Source organism: Dasypus novemcinctus, chromosome 1 (genome assembly GCF_030445035.2).
Source record: "Dasypus novemcinctus isolate mDasNov1 chromosome 1, mDasNov1.1.hap2, whole genome shotgun sequence".
NCBI classification, from domain to species: Eukaryota; Metazoa; Chordata; class Mammalia; order Cingulata; family Dasypodidae; genus Dasypus; species Dasypus novemcinctus.
In genome coordinates this window covers 165,786,070-165,810,168 of record NC_080673.1, presented here as the reverse complement: position 1 = coordinate 165,810,168, position 24,099 = coordinate 165,786,070, and the positions used below count along the sequence as shown (strand labels likewise).

General features: G+C 42.0%; 1 protein-coding gene across 20 annotated transcripts in view; it reads right to left on the bottom strand.

Moving 5' to 3' along the window:
• RBM47 (RNA binding motif protein 47) overlaps nucleotides 1-24,099 on the bottom strand; it is a 165,399-nt gene that overhangs the window by 96,594 nt on the left and 44,706 nt on the right. Inside the window, exon 1 of one of the 20 annotated variants that reach the window (XM_058299464.1) lies at nucleotides 22,009-22,086. The exons of the other annotated variants lie outside the window; for them this stretch is intronic. The gene's annotated coding sequence lies outside the window, so the exon portion shown is untranslated. Of the gene's footprint in view, nucleotides 1-22,008; nucleotides 22,087-24,099 lie in introns of those variants that run through there. 20 annotated transcript variants of the gene reach the window in all.

Here is a 24,099-nt window from a genome sequence, read left to right as displayed (position 1 = left end):
AAGGAAGTGGTGTTAGTATCCATGTGAATTGTGGTGTGAAAAACACAGAAAAGTGTGATTCTCTAGAGTCCTAAGATGTGTAACAACAGCAGTTGAACATAGTGAGTGATGGCAGCTTCCTTCAAGGATTTAAACAGTCTTTCACTTTTTTTTTTTTAATAACTGTTAGCCAATATCAAGTATGGGAGGGAGGCGTTCTCCATTATGAACTTTTTTTTTATGTTGTTGGTACTGAGATTCATTTGACTGCATTGTGGCTTTATATTAACCTTATAAAAGAGAGGAGCCAGGGAAGACGCACAGCCCCAATAACTAAGGGGTTATTTTATTATATGACAGATTAGAAACCAGTTTCCCCCAATATCTGGTCTCCATTTCGTCTTTGACAATACAATGTCCAGTTTTTACTAGCCTCCTTTGGCCTTAAGTTCTGGCCAATGAGATGTACGGGGAAGTGTTGTCTTCAATTTGGGAGCAGTACCTTTAACAGGAGAAAGCATCCTCTTATTTGCCCCTTCCTCCTCCCTGATGGATTGTCATGTACATGAGAAGGAAGCTGGGACACCAGTGGCCATGCTAGAGGTGACAGTGGCAGCCATTTGTTGATGAAGGAAGAGCAATAATAAGGTAGCTCATACCAGCCCTGGACTGATTACTTCTGGGATACCAAGGCAATCTGAGAGAAGTAAACATCTGTATTGTTTAAGCCACTGTTATTTGGATTTTCTTTCATTGTCAACCACACCAATTCTTAATAGATTGGTGTGCTATCCATCACCAAGAGTCCATAATTACATTAGACAAGACTTTCCTGAAATATCTTATGCAAACTAGTCATAAGAAATGCCTTGAAGAAGAAAAAAGTGTTCTGTGGTTTAAAATAATAATAATAATTCTTAAAATGTGGGATTCATATTTCCTATCTGGAGAGTTACCAATTAACATTAATATGTAAGAACCCCGGGAAGTCTTACAGTAAAGAACCTTATTTATCTTTGTTTAACCCAGTGTTGTAAACTAATTTGATCATGTAACCATTTTTTCACATGAGAAAATCCTATGGAGCAAATGCAGCACATTTTTAAAAACCAGCACTCATTTGCAAGGCTTGACAACATTAGATCACGTGACACAAATCTTGTTTTCAGTTTCTTAAAAATATAGCTTAATAAAGGGCATTAACTAGAAGAGATGTTAATGCTTTAAGTCATCATCAGGCTTTTTTTTTTTTCCTACTTCTTTGTGATTCCAGCAATACAGCAAAGACCCCTGTTGGGGACATTTTCAAATCTGGTCCTGTGGCTGTGAACCCAACTGTATACTTTAGATGGTTTGTATGGCTTATGAATATGTTTCAATAAAACAAAAAAAGAAAAGAAAAAAACATCATGACACAGGAACAATAAACAAGGGGCAGTGGAAAATTAGAAGATCCCAGGTCTGTCTAGGTTAATCAAGAAAGATGTGAGCCAAGTCCTGAAGGATGAGAAACAGTCTGCCCAGCAAACAGGGATGACGGATGGGGAGAGGGCATTTCCCAGGCAGAAGGTACATCTAGTTTCATGGCGTAAGAACATGAGCGAGCACAGCAGCTTTGCGGAATGACAACTAGCTGAGCACAACCAGGCTGAGAGTGGGCAGTGGAGGGCAGCAAGACGCATAGCTGAACAAGGCAAGGAACCAGGAGCTCACATTTTATTGCGCAGAGAACCACCAAAGAATTTTAATCATGAAAGCGACATTATCAAAACTGCGTGGTAGGAAGAGAACTCTGACCCCAGTGCAGACTAGAGAAGGGAGGACTAACTGTCAGGGGATGCTTGGCAGTCAAGGTCAGGCGTGTAGAATGAGAATTACCATGGCATTCCGCCACGGCCATGGGTGACACTGCCCAAGGGCGTCATGTACGTAAAGAGAAGCACTGTTTTCTTAAGCCAAGTACTACTTTGATCAATGAGAAAATGTGTTTGTTATTTCTTATTTTTTAAAAAGCAGTTTCTCTCACCTCACATTTCACAGAGCTGTCCCACTCATTTTTTATATTAATAAAAGCCATGAGATTGTACCTCAATTTCCTCATCTGTAAATATAGATAATAGTGGCCCTTCCCTCGAGTTTATCAGTACATATAAATTTTTTTAAAAAAATAGGTACCAGGGATTGAACCCAGGACCTCAACTTGCAAAGCAGACATGTGCTCAACCACTGAGCTATCCCCGCTCCCCTGTACATGAAAATACTTAAGCTCAGGAAGCAGATGTGACTCAAAGTTGGGCACCCATCTACCACATGGGAGGTCCTGGGTTCCGTTTCCAGTGCCTCTTAAAGAAAATGTGCAAGTCAGCAAGCTGAAGTGGTGAGCTGGCACGGTGAACTAGCCCAACTAGATAATACAATGAGATGGTGGAACAAGATGACGCAACAAGGAGACACAACAGGAAACACAATGAGAGACACAACAAGCAGAGAACGGAGGTGGCTCAAGCGATTGGGTGCCTCCCTCCCACATGAGAGGCTCCAGGTTTGGTTCCCAGTGCCTCCTGAAAAGAAGACAAGCACACAACAAACAGACACAGAGAGCAAACAGTGAGCACAATGAGGGGGGGAGGATAAATAAATAAATCTTTAAAAAAATACTTAAGCTCAATAAATGCTGGCTATCATTAAAGCAGAAATAAACCTGAAAAAAACAAATGGGTAATTAATGACTGTGCAATTAATGACAGTCTACCTCTCAGTGAACACTAGCTAGATTAAAATAACCACCACAGCCACAAAGAATGAGATACCTATATAACTGTCTTGGATGGAATCAGCATCCAATTTCCTTGGTTCTCCAGAACTCTCATACCATCTTTTATAAAGAGCTATGATATTTATAAAATGCTTTAATAATTTAAATTTTATACATTTAAAATTTATAAATTGCTCTTCTGGGTAAAAAATGTTTCAGTGATTAAAGGGAACCTGAGAACTGTGGGAAGAGATGAACTGCAGAGGGACACAAGAGAACTTTCTAGAGATGGAAATTTCTACACCTGGATTGGGGCAGGGGTTTCATGACTGTATATATTTGTTAAAAGTCATCACATAAAATATGTGAATTTTATTATATGTAAATTATACCTCAATAAAGACTGAGCAAAGATCAAAGGGATTGAAGATGGGGAAAATGAGGATTCACAGAAAATGAGGACTTACATTCCCAAGGGAAGAGAAAAACAGATCTGCACAAAAGAGGAACTTGCCTTAAAACTTTCTAATTTCCAAAAACATCCCCTTTCTTCAAATAGCAGGTAATGGCTAAGAATGTAAGAAACAATTTGTAAAATTCAGAATTCTTTACACTTATTATTGTCTGTCTAAAGAACAACACGAGGTTCTCTTTTGCTAAGTTCACTGGACAAGCTGTGTGGTTTTGATATTTATTTTCGGAGCACAAAAAGTGGGCCGTTATTAAGTTATTTAGGTAGCAACCCTAGGCTGGCCACAAATATTTCTTAAGGCAACTGACAGTGGGTGAGCGGGGTGCATCACTGGTGAACTTGGCTTACAAGCCCAGTTTTAAATAACTGAGAAAATGGGGTTGCCACAAAATACATACCGCTTGAGAATGACAAATTCAAAAGACATTTTAATTCCAATTTAAACTGCTACTTAATTTTAACATACTTAAGTGCACACTTTCACTTCTGCAACCCAGAATCAGAGTATCAGAAGCAAACAGGTGTCTCAAATAAGGTCAGTGCAAATAATTCAGAACTAAAAAGTTCCATTCCCACCAGTGGTGAATATTATTCAACATCCTCAGGATATCTTTTTACAAAAAAAGAAAATAACAACACCCAAACACATACTACCCAAACACTGGTTTCCCTTTGCACTGGTACCTAGGATCTGGGTGTCTAATGTAAAATTAAGCACTTACTTAAAAAAGGAAGCAAGAAAGGGAGGGAAGGACAAAAGGGGGTGTAGAAGGAAGTAGACAAGAAGGCAAGAAGGAAGGGAAAGAAGCAGAGAAGGGAGAATAAAACAGCATTATCTTTTCAAAAGGTACATGAGAAGAAAAGATAGATGTGATGATGGTAGCACAACATTGTGAATATAATCAACACAACTGATTCAACACGACCACTTGAAAGTGGTTAAAATATGAAGTGTTACGTTGTATGAATGTTACCACAATAAAAATTCTCAAGTAAATACAAAACTTTTTTATTTATATTTATATATACTCTCATTTAGGTAGGAACAAAAAAAGATAGATTTTACAATTAAGCATTAGCCCAATGAAATGCAAGTTTTCTCTTGAGAAAGCAATCCATTGTTATATAAGACCTTTATTTAATAGATGCTACATAGAGTCCCTAAGACTTTTTAAAAGGTAAAGGACATTGATGGAAATAGATGCTGTATTTCAAATTATTAGGATGTTAAACATTCATCTAGTTCAGCTCCTGCAGCATCAGGATGATTAAGTTAAGTGACATCGGATTTGAACTCCTTCCTGAGAAAGGCTAGAATACATTATTCTAGTTACTAGTAGAATGATCTTTTTAAAAACCCAGTCATGCCTTTTCCCTCCTGAAAACCCTCCGATGACTTCTCTTGACACTTGAAATAAAATCCAGAATCCTTCCCAGGGCTCTCTCTAGGAGCCTGCCTGACACGGCTCTGGTTTCTGCTCAGCTTCCTTCCTTAGCTCTCTCCCACCCCCTCACTCCTCTCAGGCCACCCCAGGGGCCCTCTGGCTCTTCTCCAACATGCCAGCTTCTTTCCCAGTCCCGGCCTGAGCACCCACTGTTCACTCTGCCCCGTGTTCTCCCTTCCCAGCCCTCCCCCTGTGATTCAGGTCTGCTCAAATGCCACCTCCTCAGGAAGCCTGGCTGACCCCTCCTTTCAAACAGTCCCCAGCTCTGTCACTCTCCCTCCTCTTGCCCATCTTTATTTTTCATTCTTTGTACTTGTTATCTCAAATTGTATTATGTATTCCCATTAGTGTGGTTTATTATCCATCTGCTCCACTGAAATGTGAGCTCCGTGAGGGGCGGGGACTCTGCTTCCTCTCCTGGGCTCCCCCAGCTCCTAAAACAGGGCTGGGCTCTACAGCCAGAGCTAGACTAATCTGTAAGAAATGAAAGGTCCCTATTTATGGAGGAAGAAGAACTTAAGCCAGCCCATTCCAACACCATCACTATCAACAAATCCTTCCTTAGATTGACCTCAAGTCCCTCTGGTTACAATAAAAGCCCACATCCTTCCCTTGGTGGCCGGGGTGATGGACAGGGATTGACCAACAACCTCTGCCAGGCGACTCTGAGGATCACGGATTTTCGAAGGTGAAATGTTATCACCTGCTCCAGCCTTTTCTGTTTCGCAACGAGTGGAGGAGGCCCAGAGAGATTAGCTGGCTAGTCCACACTCAGAAACAGTGAACATCAGCAAGTCTGGGTGGCTTCAGGGGACTCAGGGCAGGACGTGGCAACGAAAAACCAGCTCAGCAAATGTGAGCCTGAGGAGTGAACTCCCTCAGTCCTGCTCGAAGGGCCCATTCCACTGAACTCTACTTCCTCCCACTGCCATCCCAACTAGAACTCCTGCTGAGAGCCATTTCCAGTCCCTTGGGTCATCTGTCATTACTTCCTGGCCTCTCTCCATTTAAAGTGCAGTTTGACAGTGTCTTAGGCACATGAGTCTCTCAGGAGGCTGGTTGGATCCCAACATAATTTAAAGAGCCCTGCATAGACAATACCAGCTGGCTTAGCTATTTCCTAGGAAAAAGGAGAATTACACAAAACTAACGTAAAAAAAGTTTAAAAAATTTTAAAAGCTGGCAGTGTCCCTGGCCATGTGGAAATGAGTCCAGTGCAGAACAGGGCCCTGCCTGGTTCATTTGGATTCTCGCAGCACCTAGCACTGTGCCAGCACATAACCATGGCACCTTTATTGGGAGACAGAGAAAATGCCTAAAAGGACCCATTTGCTTTCAAAGAACTGCCTGTACTTGCGGCAGCGTTTTCTGTACCCAATGGCTGGCTCAGCACTTGACATTTTTATCTCCTCGGATCCTCCCAAGGTACATCTCACCTCAAGGGGAAATACTACAACTCTGCAAAACCAAGTTTTTTCATAAGCCGTTTAGCAGCAAAACCTAAAAGTGAACAAGATTATCTATGGATTTCATTTCTTCCACTGTGTCTGAGCGTCCACGCACTTTGCTGAAGAAATCGTGACGTGTTAGGTTGCGGGATGTTACCCCACGCCCCACGATGCAGGGTTAATTGTAACATGTTACGTTCCTAAAATCTGAAATATCCTGGCCCAAAGGGTTTCAGAAAAGGGTGTCTCTGATTTACAGTAACACGGAAGTAATCTGCGCAGTCACACTCCTGATAAGTGGAAAAGCCTCGATTCAAATCCAGGCCATCTGATTCCACAGGCTGTGCTCGGGGCCACTCATTTGGTACCACTCTGAGGATGTCGGCTGTGATCTGAAAGGCAATTACTGCTTCAACTGTTTTCCTGGTATGGCTGCGGAAATAGGATTCAGCAAGACAACTGGCGGGAGTGGCCTTGAATTGTCACCCATGAAGGCTGATCTGGACTAGCAGTGACCTCAGCTGAGTTAGAGTTCAGGGGTGGGAGCTCAGACACAGGGGACTTCCCAGGAAGTCACATCCCACATCTGGGAAGAGGGCATCCGAAGGCTTTGGTGACAAAAACCTTTACCTCCTTGGAACACTCCCCAGGAGCTTCTGGGAAACATTGGGGGTCCACCTTCTGGGGATCTGGGAGGCTGTGGGTGGGGTGTGGGCGTGAGGGTGTCCTGGTCATGCAGGTGAGTGTGTCTGTGCATGTGTGAGAGCACCTGTGGATTAAAGATGGACATTTCTCTGATGTCCAGAATGCAACTGTGATTGTTTTTATTTCTAGCCCCAAACGAATTATTTGTAGAAATAAAAGATGCTGCTTAATTTGGGCCAGCATTTTTTTCAACCAGCAACGTTCTTAACTCACCAAGCACTTCAGGTTCACTCCATTCTTCAGATCTCAGTTCCATGTCACTTCCTCAGTGAAGCCTTCCCAGCAACCCAAATGAGAATACTCCCTCACCTTTTATTCTTTGTTCTCTGCCTGGCTGTCCCATTAGACCGGGGGTTTTTAACTGTTTTTGTTCCAGGGACCCCTTTGCCAGTCAGGTGAAAACCACGGCCCCGTACTAAGTCCACATGATACCGTGTATTATTTAATAAATATATCACACCTGCACCAACACGTTTCCACAAGGATGTTTTTTTTGAATTTCAGTTCAAGCTCACAGACCCCTTGTGAAGAAGCCCTGCACTAGAATGTAATTTCCCTGAGGGCAGAGAGCTTGTCTACTTGCTCCCCTCTGAATCCCCCGCATCTAGGACAGCACCTGACACATCCAATAAATAATTGTGAATGAATGAAAGAATGAACCTTGAATTTCACACTAGAAAACTAGGAATTTGGCCGGTGCATCACCAGGAGATACACATGAGGTCTTCTCTCACCTCTGAATTGTGAAATCCTTATTGCCTGGGCAATTTAATTTGGCAATCCATCTATATGCTGCCCAACGATATGTTAAATGCTATAGTTTTGAATTGTTGCTCAACTTTATTGTTTTTATATAATTTTTAACCTGTTTAGATCTTGTCTTCCCAATCATTATAAGCACGGCAAGGTTCAGTATCGTTTATTAAACACCTTGAATTCCTCAGAGCTCTCAGAGAGGTGTGTTGAATATACTCTTTTTATATCGTTGCTTCCTTTAGTCCTTAAATGGGTATTCTTATTCTCTTTCTCTCTCTTTTTACAGATGGGGAAACTGAGTCTTGGAGAAATATAGTGACTTGCAGTTAGCATGAAGCTAAGTTAGGATATGAATTCTGATATGCTTAATTCCCAAAAAAAAAGCTCTTCCTTCACAATAGAGGTGACTTATGAAAGAGGTTCAGAAATTATATTTTCCTCCCTGTGAACTTTGGGAATTTCATGTTTTGTGTTATTGTATTCTATGATTTTTTACATTTAAACACCTATTCAGTCACTTATTCTAAGAACTATACATTAAGAAGAATATATTAAGCACCTACAATGTCCCAAGCACTTTGCTAGACTCTGTGGTGAACGGCGCAGCACTGCTCTTGCTTTAGCCATGTAGCAGGAGTATAATATGCTAACATTTTATAGACAATGTTTTGCTCTCAGTAATGGCTGTTTCTGCAGAGGCTATGTAACCAAACTAGAATATAAGTTTGGAGAAAGCAGGGTGCTTGCCTGCATTATTCACATGCCTGGCACATGGAAAGTGTTTAATAAATATTTTTCAAATGAATGTAATATGAAATCAGATTGTGTGTCTTCAGACAATTACAGGTTTTAAATAGAGACTATAATATGGTTAGCCCATAAGGTGGGGTGATTTCTACAATAATGAATCAAGTCAAATGGGTATGTGATGTACACATAAACTATGCAGATCAACTCTATTCCCCCCCTCCAAAACAGTGCACAATACTGTCAAATGAGAAAGTCTGAGGCTAACATTGAAGATTTTATCTTTTTTTTTAAAGGGTAAAAACGACAGAGTGCTGTTTAAATATAGAATTCAGTTTCTAACTTTGCTCATACAGGTGACACGATAGCAGAGAATAATCTTGATTCAGCAAAGTGCTCTCTTGCTTCATGAAATCCCACCACCACCACCAATCTCTGCGTCCCACCCAAATTGGGAAGACTCTTGATGATAACAAAAGTAGGATTTGGGGGTCTGTTTTGCTAAGTCAAGCTCTTTATTACAGTGTAGAAAGAACACTTGTTCCTGATTTCGCAATTCCTCGTTCCTGCTGGCAGCACAAAATACGCCCCAGCCCTGCCTCTAAAGCACAAGCCACAAGTGAGAGATAACTCAGTGTTCCTTCAAATCCCTATATGCCAATCCATATATGACAGTGTTTCGTACTGTCATTTAATTTTCGGTCAAATTACTTACGAAGGACGTTAGACTGATAAGCGAGTAGGCCTGCGAAGCACTGACCCATAACCATGTGCTCACTCTCAGCACATTACCCTGTTCTCATCTTTCCACCCCAACCCTTGCCGAGGTTCTCAGCCTCGCAGCTAAAAACCTGACCAGTCAGCTGAAATGCTGTTGTCAAAACACGGCCCAACCACTCAAGAGCTTTCACAACTGTCAGGAATTTCCTAACATGGCCAGGGTCACTGACCGTTAAAGGTCTCACCAGCATCACCTGGGGGATCTGAAGCCAGTCCCCGAAAAGTACAGAAAACCCCCTAAAATGTCTTAAACCCTCGCTAAGGTCAGGCTTTAAAATACAAGGGCCTGGAAATTCTGGTTTCTGGCTGGTTCTGCTTTCCCAAGGCACAGGTGTTTCTGGAGTGCAAGTTCACACGGCCCAGGACTCTCTTCCCCTCTCAGAGGGCCAACGAAAAGAGTCTTGCCAGGTCCAATTTTTTAAAAACTTCTCATCAAAGATCAGAATACTACCAATCCTCAGGCTGAACTGACCCACTAACGTCCGGCTCTCCTTGGCCCTCCCAACTCCAGCCTCTGGTCATTGGCAAGCTGCTGGTGGATGGCAGCTATGGCCACGAGGAGGTGACCCCACCTGCACGTGGTAGACCTGCCCCTCCCTTGCCTGCTAATGCATCTGAAGTTTACAAATTCTGTATGTTACAGTTATTTATATCCTCTTTTCCGACCACCATAACAATCCACAAGTCAATGCTATTGGCTTTTCCCCTTCGTTTGCCACATTTGAAGCTCCGGCTACGTGCTGGGCACTGCGTTAACCCTGCCCAGGTATCTTGTTCTATCCTTCCCCCAAATCAAGCAAGGTAGGAACTCTTTGACCCACTTCCAGTGAAGGAAACTGAGGTTCAGAGAGAGTGTCTTGGTAGAAGGTTTCTAAGTGATAGGCTGGGACCTACATCCAGATCTCGCTGGCACTATTCCATTGTCTGAAAGTAAGGAATCCTTCCACTAGGAGATCAGAAATCCATCATTCATTCATTCACTCATTTAGCCGGTCAACTAAAACTTATTAGAGGGCCGCAATGCAACAACGTGTGGTCCCTTAATAACTTGAAAAACTGTTCCTTCCATTCTACAGTGCACCAAATTTTACCTTTGAACATTTTTTTCCCCAAATAATCAATGTGTGTATTAATTCATTCTAAACGCTATATTAAATCAATCCAGTGAACAAGCCCTTTGAGAGAAATCTGCAAAATCCACTAGATCAGGGGTTCTTAACCTTTTTTTGTTCCATGGACCCCTTTGCCAGTCAGGTGAAAACCATGGACCCTTTACTAAGTCCACACTATACTGTGTATTATTTAATAAATATATCACACCTGCACCAACATGTCCCCATGAGAATAATGTGTTTTTGAATTTCAATTCAAGCTCAGGAACCCTTTTTAAGAACCCCTGCACTACATCTAAAGATATGTTTTAACAGGAAGAGGCTACCTGGCTCCAAGGCCAGCAAATAAGAGGAATGATCAGCCTGTCTAATTAACATGATTAAAGAAAAAATGTGATGATGGAGGGGTGGTCCTCCTTGGAAGCCGAGATAAAGCAGAATGAAGTCATCAAGGTGAAGAGGTGAAGGGTGACAGTGGAGAGCAGACCTAGACGGACTTCAGAAGTCACTGGAATGCAGGTTTCTGGTCCCAAAAACAAGGCCTTCCTACTGTGAAAAAGCTGGGATTGTACCAGGCTCAGGAGATGGTGCTGTTCAATTTAGATTCCTTTCCCCAGCTCTAATTTGATGCTCATCCAGAAGAATTCTTTTTTTTTTTAAAAGATTTATTTATTTATTTCTCTCCCCTTCCCCCCCACCCCGGTTGTCTGTTCTGTGTCTATTTACTGCGTCTCCTTTGTCCACTTCTGTTGTTGTCTGCAGCACAGGAATCTGTGTTTCCTTTTGTTGCGTCATCTTGTTGTGTCAGCTCTCCATGTGGGCGGTGCCATTCCTGGGTAGACTGCACTTTCTTTCGCGCTGAGCGGCTCTCCTTACGGGGCGCACTCCTTGCGCGTGGGGCTCCCCTACGCGAGGGATACCCCTGCGTGGCAGGGTACTCCTTGCGCACATCAGCACTGCGCATGACCCAACTCCCGGGTCAAGGAGGCCCGGGGTTTGAACCGTGGACCTCCCATGTGGTAGACGGACGCCCTAACCACTGGGCCAAGTCCACTGCCCACCCAGTAGAATTCTGACTACGACTTACCCACAGCCACCGCCCACCCAGACGGCCTATAGGCAGAAAATGTGCTGGCCTCCCAAAGTAACCTTGTTTCCAATAGTCAACAGATACTTGACAGAGGGTCTGCTCCAAGCCATCAGGCTGAGGTTCCCCCAGGTCTTCTGCTCCCCGGGCCTTCCAGTTGTGGGACTTCTCATCACTACCATGCATGTTCTTATCATCAGGCACTGTTCCCTGGTAATTTGTTTAGCCCATTGTGGATGTAGGCCCAATAAGAGGCACCACAGTAAATGCAAGGTAACACCCTACAGATTCAGGGCTTTAAAAAAATGTTTTGAGAAACAGTGCAATAGCTTTTATTGTTAAACCAAAGTCCCTTTCCTCACTCTGTTGCCCCAAATCTTATCAAAACAAAGTCACAGAAACTTGGATTCTGCCCTATGGAATTCCCACAACATAATATTCAGATAAGCTGAGGTAGTTAGCCCAAGCTGACACTAATACTCAGAAACACTAACACAGCCTTCAGCCCAATGCCTTGAGCAAATGGGACTCAATATTATTTTCAACAGCCTGGTCTGGCACTTTCTAAGCCAAAGTCTACAGATGTTTTTATGTGCACAATACACTGTTCCATACAGCAGCAAACACACATACACTTGCCCACAACACATTTCCTTTCCATTTACAACTACTCCCTAGAAATGAAAATGTGTTCATCAGTAGTATATTTATTCCATACTGAAGAGTATTGGCTCAATAAACAAGGCTGCTCAGAGGCAATATTATCCTGAGAAGAGACAAAAGCAATAAAGATTTCACTCCAGGGCATGGGAATCATTTGTTCAGCATGATGCTTTAAATGCCACATCCCAAAGAGGGTCATGTCCAATGAAGAGGGACAGGGTAAATAGGCAGTTTAAATTTATTCAAAACAAATGTACCCATGTATTGTATGAGACTGGCAATTTTTAGCTGTTGCTAAAATCAAAAGTCCATTTTAGTGAGATTGCTGACACTCCAAATAAATTATTTTTTGCTTCCCAAACAACATTTGAATAGACACTTTGATTGATTAAATGGTTCTAAAAGCTGTGAAATGTTCTACAAACTTTGTGATTGGGTTGTTGCGATTATCCTGCACGATCGCCCATGGGCCAAATTCTTACAATCATGCCATATTTAGAACACTGAAATGAGACAGGTTAGTATAGTCAAACGGGGAGAAGCGGTTGGCCCGCAGAGAACGTGGTCAACAGACCACACGGTTATGAGACCTCACCCAGAAACGTCCTGAGAAGAAGGCTGCCAAAAAGACCCTGCAAGACCCCGGTCATGAGATCCCTTTTGAACCACGAGATCCTGTTGGGTCAAGAGAAAGCCCCCATACCCTCAGAAGGCCTCAACATTGGCCCCCTGAGAGCTGACAATCAGAAGAACCAATCAGAAGAGCAAACAGCTGGGGCCCCACGCCAGCATTATGAAGGGAGCAGAGGAAAGACTTTAAAAAGCCCTGCCCTGGGGCCCCACTGGGTGTCTCATTCCACAGCATACATGGTCCATGCCTCATACCATGTATTTTTCTTGTTTTCTTATTTCTTAATAAACTCTTTCCTCCCTTGCCTACCCTATGGCCTGTCCTTAAATTCTTTTATGCAACATAAGCCAAGAACCTAGAAGTCCAGAAACCAGAGCCATTGACTAACAGAAATACCTTAGATAGTTGCTAGTGCCATCTAGGTAGGTAAAAGACTCAGAAGGGTAAGGTGACTTATCCAAGGTCACAAGGTCAGTCCATGATGACTTGGGCCCAGAGCTAAGGCTCTCCCACTGGCCTCATGGTGGTACTCAGAGACAGTGGCATGTACCAGGCAGAACCTGGGTGTACTCCCACATGCTAAGCTCCAACCTGGTCCGCTCCTTGGACTTGCCTCATCTAGGGAAGTACTAACCACCCTTCCCAGTTGTGACTGTGTTACCTAGGCTACTTCTTGAAATGCAGACAAAGAAGTGACAGAACAACAGTGACTCATCCCCCAAGGACATTACTCAGGAAGGCATGTTTACAGCTTTAACTGCCCAGTGTTTGACAGTTAGGAAATATACAAAGTATAGAGGGCACCCCATCTAAGGACTCCGGCTGGACCACATTTTCAACATCACAGTTAGGTGTGACCATTTCGCTTGAGTTCTGGCAGAGGGATGGAGAAGAAGTAATGAGTACCACTATCAGGCCTATTTCATAAAAATCTACCATGCACTTGAGTCTGGCCAGTCCCTCTGGCTACCTGGGATAGTAACCTTGGACAAAAGGCAAAGTCACTGTTAATTTGGATCTCCAAAGGAATACAGGGAGGTAAGCTACTCCACCATCATACACACCATCCCCGACTGGTTCCTAAGCAAGAAATGAATTTCTATTGGCCAAGGCACTAAAATATGTTACTGACACCCACCCTGTCCTAACTAAGCACAAAGACTCTCTCTGGAGATTGGGGGAAACATGGCTTAAAAGTAGAGGAAATAAACAATACAGGTAACACATCTATGTTTATCATCAAACACAAAGTAACAGGAAGGGATCGGTAGGATTCGGGGAAGAGTCATACAAAACTAAATCTAGTTTCCTTCTAGACCACCTTATTTTTTTAAAAAGTTCAACTATGAGATGCTTTTTGAAACATACAATATATTTTCCAAAGAAAGAATGTAAGTAATGATGTTCAGGACTCCAGGTCCTACCCAAAGGCTAAAACTATTTTGCCCACATGCAGTAGAAATGCTTCGGATTGTTTGACCAGTCTTGCACGCCTCTGAAGCCTAAGGAACCTGGGGTGAGGGTGGGGCAAGCTTATGGAGGGGGTAGTTTCTAAACAAGGGCTCCAGTGGCTGAAGCATAGAAGGAAGGTTCTGGCATGTGTAGCTCAGGCAGTGGGAGGAGGCAGAAGCTGAGGCAGTAGCAGGAAATGTCCCTTCCAACAACCTCATTCTAGATGAGAACACAAACTCTATTTGTCCACAGATGCAACATTCTTCATCCTGTACTTTATCAAGGGAGGCAAATGAACGCAGCTAGGATGCAGTGTTTGACTTCATCCTAAATGGCATTTTCATTAATAAACTGTGAAGTTATTTTCTCATTCATTCATCCCCAGCGGTGCCAAGCAGTACTCAACATGCCACTAGATACTGAGCAACTCAAGGACCCATTCATATCTGCTGTCAGCCTTGTTGTTGGGGTCCCTGATGCCCCTGCTGGGCTAGGCATTAGCCACATACACCACCCCCTCCCCCCCTTTTTTAGGAGATACCAGGGTTCCAACCGGACCTTGTACATGGGAAGGGGGTGATCAATCACTTGAGCTACATCCGCTCCCCTGGGAATTAACCCTTTAGTTGCAGGCTGATGGACAAGTCCAGGGTTCCTGGGAAAGGAGCTAGTAGGACTGGGCCGGTACTGGTGGGGGCTCCTGGGAAGCTTAGAGCAGCAGCCATCCATCAACAGGTGCAGAAGGAGCTCAATATTTAACCATCAGCCCTGGTTAAAAGTGCAAGGTTTGGAAAGAGACCAGGGCTCAGATCTTGATTCTATTCCAATCCAACTGTGTGAACTGAGGTAACTTTTTATGTATATGTTCTGAGACTCAGTTTCCTCAAATGCAAAATGAGAGTGAGAACATGGATATGAAAGCACCTGTTGCAATGTCTGATGTTTAGTAGGTGCTTAGTAAAAGCTAAACCCCCTCCTCGACTCATCCTATCTTCAAAGAAAACCCAAGGCACCAGGGACTAAAAGAAAGGAAAAGTAGAGGCTAAATGACAAGGGCAGAGGTAAAGAATAGAGGAATGAGGAAGAGACAAGAGAAAAGAAAGGCAAAGAGGGAAACGGACTTTGGCCCAGTGGTTAGGGCGTCCGTCTACCATATGGGAGGTCCGCGGTTCAAACCCCGGGCCTCCTTGGCCCGTGTGGAGCTGGCCATGCGCAGTGCTGATGCGCGCAAGGAGTGCCGTGCCACGCAAGGTGTCCCCCGCGCGGGGGAGCCCCACGCGCAAGGAGTGCGCCCGTGAGGAAAGCCGCCCAGCGTGAAAAGAAAGAGCAGCCTGCCCAGGAATGGCGCCGCCCACACTTCCCGTGCCGCTGACGACAACAGAAGCGGACAAAGAAACAAGACGCAGCAAATAGACACCAAGAACAGACAACCAGGGGAGGGGGGGAAATTAAATAAATAAATAAATCTTTTTTAAAAAAAAAAAAAAAAAAAAAAAAAAAGAAAGGCAAAGAGGAGCCTGGAAAAGGTTACTGCACATTGCTATGGAGCCTGCTGCTTCAAGAATAAGTCACTGTCTCCGGTGGTAGGAATTATCACCCAAAACTAGACCTCTGGGTAAGCTGGGTGGAATCACTCCTTGGAATTAGGAATTGTTACCGAGCAGAAGCTCTGCATCATGTTGGAGACTGGACTTAAGGAACCCATTATGCGGCCAGCATAATTAGATCATTCTCAGAATTATGAGAAGCAACGAAGTGGGTAAGAGCCAGATTGCTTTGGTTCAAATTCTAGCTCTGTCACTAACCAGTCGTGTGCCAGTAGTTGGTAAGCCATTTAACCTCTCTGTACCTCATTTCTTCACTTGTACAATGGAGATAATTATAGTATCTACTTTCTGGTTAATAAGGGTAGAATTAGTTAACACAGGCAAAGTACTAAGAGTCGTCCCTGCCTGATAAGAATCATATGCACATGAGCTATTCTTATTATTATTCATTGGATGCACCATGAAAAGAGCACTGGACTCAAGAATGAAAAGGCTCTGCTAACTCCTAACAACTTAGGGGCTTTAGGAAGGTTACTTAAGTGACTGAACCTCAGAGAAGTTATCTGTAAAATGAGGAGACAGGATTATAGCTAACATTGGTGACTGAATAATAAATTCTTTACGTTCTCTTGCTTACTGCTCACAGCTAAGCTTTCAGTGGAAACACGCACTATTCAGTAAGTGATGTTGGGACATATAGAGATTCATCTAGAAAAAAAATGAGTTGGACCTATACCTCATGTCATACCAGGATAAACTCCAAAGGATCAAATATTTAAATGTGAAAAATTAAACTACACAAGTTCACAAAAGAAAACATGGGAGGATTCTTTCAAAACGTTTGAAATTAAGAAGACCTTTCTACTACATCTCATAAACCAAAAGATATAATAAAAGATTGATAAGTTCAACTACATACAGAATTTTAAGAAACCATAAACAAAATAAAAAGCAAAAGATAAACAGAAAAATACCCACAATTAAAATCACAAAGCGTTAATATCCCATAATATATAAAAAGTGTGAACAGATTAATAAGAAAACAACCAATAAACCAATAGAAAAATAGGCAGAGGATATCAACAGAGTTGACATATAAAGAAGTACCAATGACCTCTAATTTTATGAAGATAGTCAAATTTAAACTACACCAAAATATCATTTCCCACCTATCAGGTTGGCCAAAATAAAAAAGTTTGCTGCCATACCATGCTGTCAAGGTTGTGGGTAAACTGGTACTGGTACTTTTCATACATTCCTGGTGGGAGTATATGTTGGTAGAACCCTATGGAGTACTCTCTGTCCATATCTGTTATAATTACCTTTTAACTTTTATACCCTTTAACCTAGCAATTTTACTGTGGGAAACTTATCCTATAGATATATTTTATGCTTGCAACATGACACATGTACAAGGTAACTTATTACAGCATCATTTGTAATACCAAAAGACTGGAAACAAACCAAATACCCATCAACAGGGATCTCATTAAGTAAATTATGGTACATCTATACAATGAAAAAGTAAAAAATAAAAGGCAACACAGAAGTTTTCAATGTACCGATATTGAGAGATCTCCAAGATAAACTGTAAAGAAAAACAAATTGCAGAACAAATCATCTAATTTTCAACCTTTTATAGAACACAGGGGAGAAAAGTAGAAGCTATACTATATTTGCTTGAATAGCATAAAGAAACTTCTAAGGGATGTATAAAAAACTAAGAACAGTTGGATCCATACCTAGTTTATTTGACTAAAACAATAACTAATAAACTGTTGTCTCCATTATGCATTCTTTGTCCATTTAATTTTCCTATAAAGCTCCTTATTTATTCATTTAAAAATAAAAATATATTAAAATTCATCATAAACTTGTGGAAGTGTTTTCTATCCCTAGTGAGAAAGGAACAAGAGAAAAGTTCATCTGATAAACATACATTATATGCATTTTTTTAAAGGACATGTAATTCCAACAGCAGTTATCTCAGGACAGTGGGATTACAGATCATTTTTTATTTTCTCCTTTATGGTCATCTATGTTTCTTCAATGGCTTGTATTTTTTTAATAATTAATTAGATTAAAATGTTTTAATAAAATAAATATTACAAAGAGGAAACTGGCTTCAGTGCTTAAGAAAAAGGAAGAAACTTTTGTGTGTAATTAAAAACCGGAACACATTACTAAGAAAGATAATTGGAACTTCCATTTCTGCTGAACTTTATAAAAATAGCATTACACATCTTTGGTTTAATTTTTCATATGTCAAAAGCTAAACTGTGGCTCAGATGACTCTTTGCCACAAAGCTGTCTTGGCAACTGAAGACAGAAGGGCAGGCTTAGAATATTGTTCATTTAAATAATCAGAGACATAGGCGCTGACTCCATAGATATAAGGACCCATTTGTGCAAATTATATTCAGTGCTGCAGCTTCTATACAGGTGCTTTGGTTTATTAAGACTTTTGAGATTGGAGAGAACAAGAAGCCCTGTACTTCTGAAGCTCAACAGAGAATATCATTTCATTATTTCAGAACTAGTCTAGGCAAGGCTAGTACCATGAGGAAACAAGCTTTTCTAGTTAAGAGGATCAAGTTTGATTATCATTTTTCTAACTAACCTTGAAGATTTTTATTTGCTCGATTGCAGTGAACTGTAGAGGACATCCTCCTGAGACAAGTGAAGAAATTAAGAGGAAGAAAGAATGTCCACAGATTCTAAAACACTCAATGGAATGACTTTCCAGACAAACTTGTGTTCTGAATGTTTTAGAATTACATAAACAATCACAAGGCCACGGTTGATAGGAGCAGGAGTAGAAAAGAGCAAGGCAGCCATCAAAAGTGGTTTAAAAGATATTGGAAAATAGAGGGAAAGAAGAAAAATTAAGACAAAGTGAGAGAGGTTAGAAAGATGATCAGATGGGCATTTTCCTGAAACTTGGGAGTGGACGTGGGCCTCGGAACAGTGGTTCCCAATCGGGAGCTATTCCCACCCACCCGTCCACCACCCCCACTCACAGGAGACATTTGACAATTCCTGGAGGCATTTTTGGTATTTTTGGTTGGACTTTTCTCCAGGCATTGGAGACAGAACTAGGGGTGGGGGAGCTACAGGAATCTGTGACTACTGGTTACATTGGGTAAAGGCCACGGATGCTGCCGAGCACGCTACAAGGTACAGCAGAAGCCCCCGCAGCATTTGAAGTGGCCACAGTGCTGAGGCTGCGAAACCCTGACCTAGAAGGATACTGACTCCACAGAAACTCTCAACAAATTCTCAAAGGGAACAATTACTGCCTCAGCTACCTAAAGGAAATCTCACTGAGTCATCAGGGGCATATTAGCACAGCTCTTCAAAAAAAGACGCATCACCAGTAAGCAGGCCTCAGAATATGACTACTTAATGGACGTGTCCTTAATCTCCCTCAGAGCACTTTGAGCAGGGCCTACTGTGTGACAGGTGACCAGCAGGACTGTCATGGGTTTAGCACTAAGGGAGAAGTGAAGCCACTCAGTGGGCCAGGAGTACCGGCGATGGTCATTTTTCTCTGGAATCTTGTTTCGCTTGAAGAGAAAATCTGGTTCTTCTACTAGTTTTCTCTGAGTCTTTGCTTACACAGAAGGGCCTTCCTGGAGCAAAAGAAAAGGTTTTATCTCTCAGGGGTTGTGTATACTGAAAAGGAAGGCAGGGGTTGATGGTCGAGCCCCGGAGCTGGTGGCTGCTCCATGCAAGCGGCCCCACTGGGACAGTGGAGATGCCAGTTCATCACGCTCTACGCGCACCCAGGGCAGTGATGGCTGTTCTTCTTTTGATAAGAGCAAAAAAAGAAAAGAAGAAAAAAAGGTCATGGACCACGAAACCACCCACAGCAGTGGTTTAGGGTCCCACACACATTCAGACATGGGAATTCCAAACCCTAATTGCTGGTGCCCCTAAATGAAAATCCTGGGTGTCTTTGAATCACTAACATAAAAATAGAAATAAATGTAAAAAATAAACTAAACATCCCTACCCTGGAGGCACACATCGCTTTCTGGAAAGCAGGGTATTCAATCAACACTGCTGGGGACAGGCAGAGCCTCCTGAGTACCTTTTCTAGGTACCCCAGGCAGCGAATGCATTCCTTGAATGTGAAGGCCTTGCGTGCTTTCCCTTTATCTGGCCTAGATTATACTCTCCTATCAGCCTATTTCTTATAAAAGTGGAACATTCTAACTACTGTCCTCTCCTCAACTGACATACATATATGAAAGCATTTCGGAAACTGTAAAATACCAAACAAATGTAGCACACCGTTAGTGTCCTACCAGAAATTATTTTTGCCTTTGAAGTTATCAATTGACTGTTTTTCTCACCAACACTTAATGATGACCAAGTGGCAGGTACTGCTATAAGTGCTTTGCATGTATTATCTCAAATAACACTGGCAAAAATCCTATCAAGTATTATTATTATCATGCCCATTTTACAGATGAAGAAACTGAGGTATGGTGACATTAGATGACTTTCCCAGGGTCACAGGAGCACTGGCAGAGCAGACTCAGGCAGGTGGGCTCCAAAGTCCACGCTGGATGCTGCCTGTCACTCCAGCCACGCCAGAAGAAAGAAGGGAGTTGCTCAGAAAAAGTGCCCCCCGGTGGTAATGAATCATTAACTTTCAACCCACCCCATGCATTAGGTGGCCTGAGGGTCATGTGCTAGAGTAGAAACCCTGTGTGAGTCACCCATGAACACATGACAGCGCCCTTAGTTCCTTCTGGGTTTGCTTCCTGAAATTGCCTTCCTCGAGTGCTGAGCCGGTGGAGGGATCGGGACTGGTTTCAGTTCTGGGAAAGAGGCTGACCCCATTTGGCCAACGTCTGTGGCTGCATGCCCGTGACACCTCCTGGTCTAATACAGCAAGAGGGACTTCCTCAAACTGGGAAATGCCTGCTCAATAGGATCCCTGACAGCAGCCTGTTTATAACTAAACACCTCACAGGCAGCCCTAAAAGATCAGCGAGTTAATAGTTACACAAAGACAGTTCAGGAAAATGGTTCATGTGACAGTCCAAACAATTGCAATATAGTATAATGGGAACCTGGTCATATTCTATGAGAAAATAAGGATGCTCCCCACCTCCTCCATTCCCATTTTGTAAAAGAAAAAAAAAATCTCTTTTTTCTTCCCTGATCCTTGTCCCTTATGACTTCCATGCTTTAAAAAAGTCCAGAATAACCTTATGGTTACAAAGAAACAGGAATGCAGCCAAACAAGAAACTAAAAGCCCAAAATCTCTGCCTTATCACAGACATTTTCAAACTCTGGAGTTTTTCCTACTTCAGCACAAATCTCATGATTAGATAGATGCAGTACCATTGTGTTATTCTTTGATAAAGAAATCAACAAACACACACTTATGCTTTTTCTCCCTGGGCACTTAATAGATGTTTGTTGAATAAATGGTCTCCCTCTGACTCCACTGCACACACATTCATTCACTTTTACAGTTGTCGTTTCCTTCGCAGTTTCTTTCTATAGCCTTACCTAGCATCAGAGCTTAAATTCCATTGTCCTTACATGTGAAAGATTTTTTTAAAAATTTTTTCTGTAATTTTCTCCTTACCTTAACTTCTAGAGTTACTGTATTACTTAGCATACTGTATTACTCAGCAAAAGAGACTTAACTTGTCTATGACTCAGTTGCTCCATCTGTAAACGGAACTATGGCAGTACTTGCTGTAGGACTGGCAGAGATGACGCACACAATGTCTGGTGCATGATAGGTGCTCAAAACATCATAGCTGAGATCAAGGAACAAAAGACGAGATCAAACAGGATCGCCAAGTTCAGATGATCTACATAGGCAAAATTCTATTTACACCTTTTAAAAGTGATTATAAAAAAATAAGATCTGACTTCATGGGGAACAAGATGATCTGACCTATGGGAGATTTCATCGGGTACATTTTGTGGAGGTCATTCAAATCAGAACACTTGACCAGACACTGGATAAATCTACATTCACAACAAGCTCTGGGGAAAACCTCTGAAGTATTTTTCCCTTCAGGTCTTTCTCTGCTCATATATTTTCCAATGATCTTGGAGTTAGTATAATGAGAAAGTGGGATGAAAATGGATTTTACAGTAATTACTGACCAGCAGCATTGCTGTACAATTCTGTACAGCATTGCTGTACAGAAAATACTATGCAAAATCTAACAATTTTGTTTTGAACTCAGAAATGCTTTTAGAGTATTTACAAATTCTAACTCAGTCTAAGCTCCAATCTGCCAAATATCATGGGCCTCTCTCCTCTACAAAATCTTTCTTCAACTATTCCTTGATTATTTAGCAAAGTCAAACATTTCCACCTCATGGGTATGTTCTACATTTGCTTATTTCCACCTTTTTAAAGAGAAAAATTCTTAGACTCCAAGTCTTACCTGAATGCTTGAATTGTTTCCCCTCCCTCATATTTCTCCTCTGGGTTTCCAGCTCCTTCTCCGTCGTAGATGATAATCCAACTGAACAACAAATGAGTTTAGGTTCCTCATTTGGAAGCTTACTCTATCCTCTTCCTGTTTTCAGGGCTCAAAGAATTTCTCACACTAGGCTAAGTATGTGGATTCCAGTGCACGAATTTCAGACACAGGAAGGTGAGATGGGTAGGAAGAGTGCGGAAGCAGGGGTTCTGTGACCAATACACAGAGACAGGAGCTTGAAACTGTGGCTGCCAGAGTCCTGCAACTAATGGACCAAGTGTCAACCGCATTCACCACACTGCCGGGGGTGCCAGCTGCCCTCCTCTTGCCACTTTGAAAGCCTCTCTTCCTTCTCCACAGTTGCTTACTCCCAAGAGCATTGGTCCTAATTACCAGCTCCAAAGCCCCGTTCTCTCCCCAATGAGGATCCCGGCAGCCCCCCGTCTGGGGGTATCTTGGCTTCAGAAGAAACCCAAGTTTGAACCCTAAATTTATCGCTTTCTTGCTGATAATTCTAGGGACTCTTGGAGTCCATCTCAACCTTAAAACTGAGATAATAATATCAGGGAACATGAGGCTGTTGGATGTCAAGTAGCTTCAATGTTTGGTAACCAGGAGGAACTCAAAAGAGGTAGCTATTTTTGTTGTTACGTTTTGGTCCTCCTGAACTACATCATGAGCTCTCTAGAAATTACACGGAATAAATAGTCAGAATTGAACATTGTCTTTTTAAAATTTTTACAAATACATCCGCTTCCCCTTTTCCCTATCATCCTCTAATCTGCTTTCTATCTCTGTGAATTTGCTACTTCTAATCATCTCTTATAAACGGTACAAAAAATATGTCTTTATATGCCATATTTCACTCAGCATAATGTCTTCATGGTTTTTCCACGTTGAATCTAATCTCGTAACTTCATTCTTTCTTATGGCTGAGTAATATTCCATTGTGTATATGCACCACATTTTGTTTATCCATTCAGTTATTGATGGACACAAGTTACAAAGTTGCCTTTTTAATACCAAATTAAATCACCATTTTTTTGTTTTGCTCCTAAAATATATGACTTGATAGGACAATGTATCACTAACCTTTTAGTAACAATCAGTCCCTGAGTAGAGTAAGCTCTGAGATGGAGAAAGTGCCCTCTAAAATCTATCAATTGTCCAGTTTCCTGTGGAGAATTTGTTTCACCGTAAAGAAGAGTTTTATGACTGTGGCCATCAATGTCGCATTAAAACATGCAACCCAACATGCAAAAATGACCATCTATAGTTCTTGTACTACAGGCATTCGGGTATTATGGAAATGCTGTTATGATGGGTTAAATGGCCATTGTCATTTAACATTTATGCAGCATACTCCCAGTTTCACAACATACTTAGCAAGTATTTCACGTATCATTCAGTTAGGCTCAAAGTTCACACATATTGAGGAACCTATCACCATCTAGGTACTTAAGGAGATACAAAAGAATTGTAAGCAGGTTCCCTGTTTTTTCTCACTGGCTTCATGTAAGTACATAAATCATTGAAAATAACAATGGAAAGCAATGTTTGATTAAGAGACAAAATGAATGTTGTGGGCATGATGGGATTTTCATTCCTTGCTCCTCCAAATCAACTCTGCACCCTTTCCACCACTGTTTTGTGACCCTAGAGGCTGATCCATGAAGAATATATCCTGAGAGTCTGGCATCCCATTAGTTTGACCAGCGGAAGGCACAGGCTGAAGATGAGAGGACAGAAATGGAGGTACGTAAGGGCTTTTATTCCCCAGCTCTCTTCCTGCTGGATGACAGCTTGGTGGCTGCCACTCTTTAGTGAAAGGCCCATTCCAAGGTCTCCTCTATTTAACTGTTTTCTCTGGGTTCCTGGTGGTATTTTAAAATCCCTTGATGGTTTCCCTAAACCTTGATAATCCTGTCATTAAATGCTCCTCAATTATTCTGTTTGAGTGTACATCTGTTTCCTAGTGGGATTCTGACTGGTGCCAGACCTCCCCCATTAACCCCTGAAAAATAAAATACTACAGACACTGGAGTTTCAAAA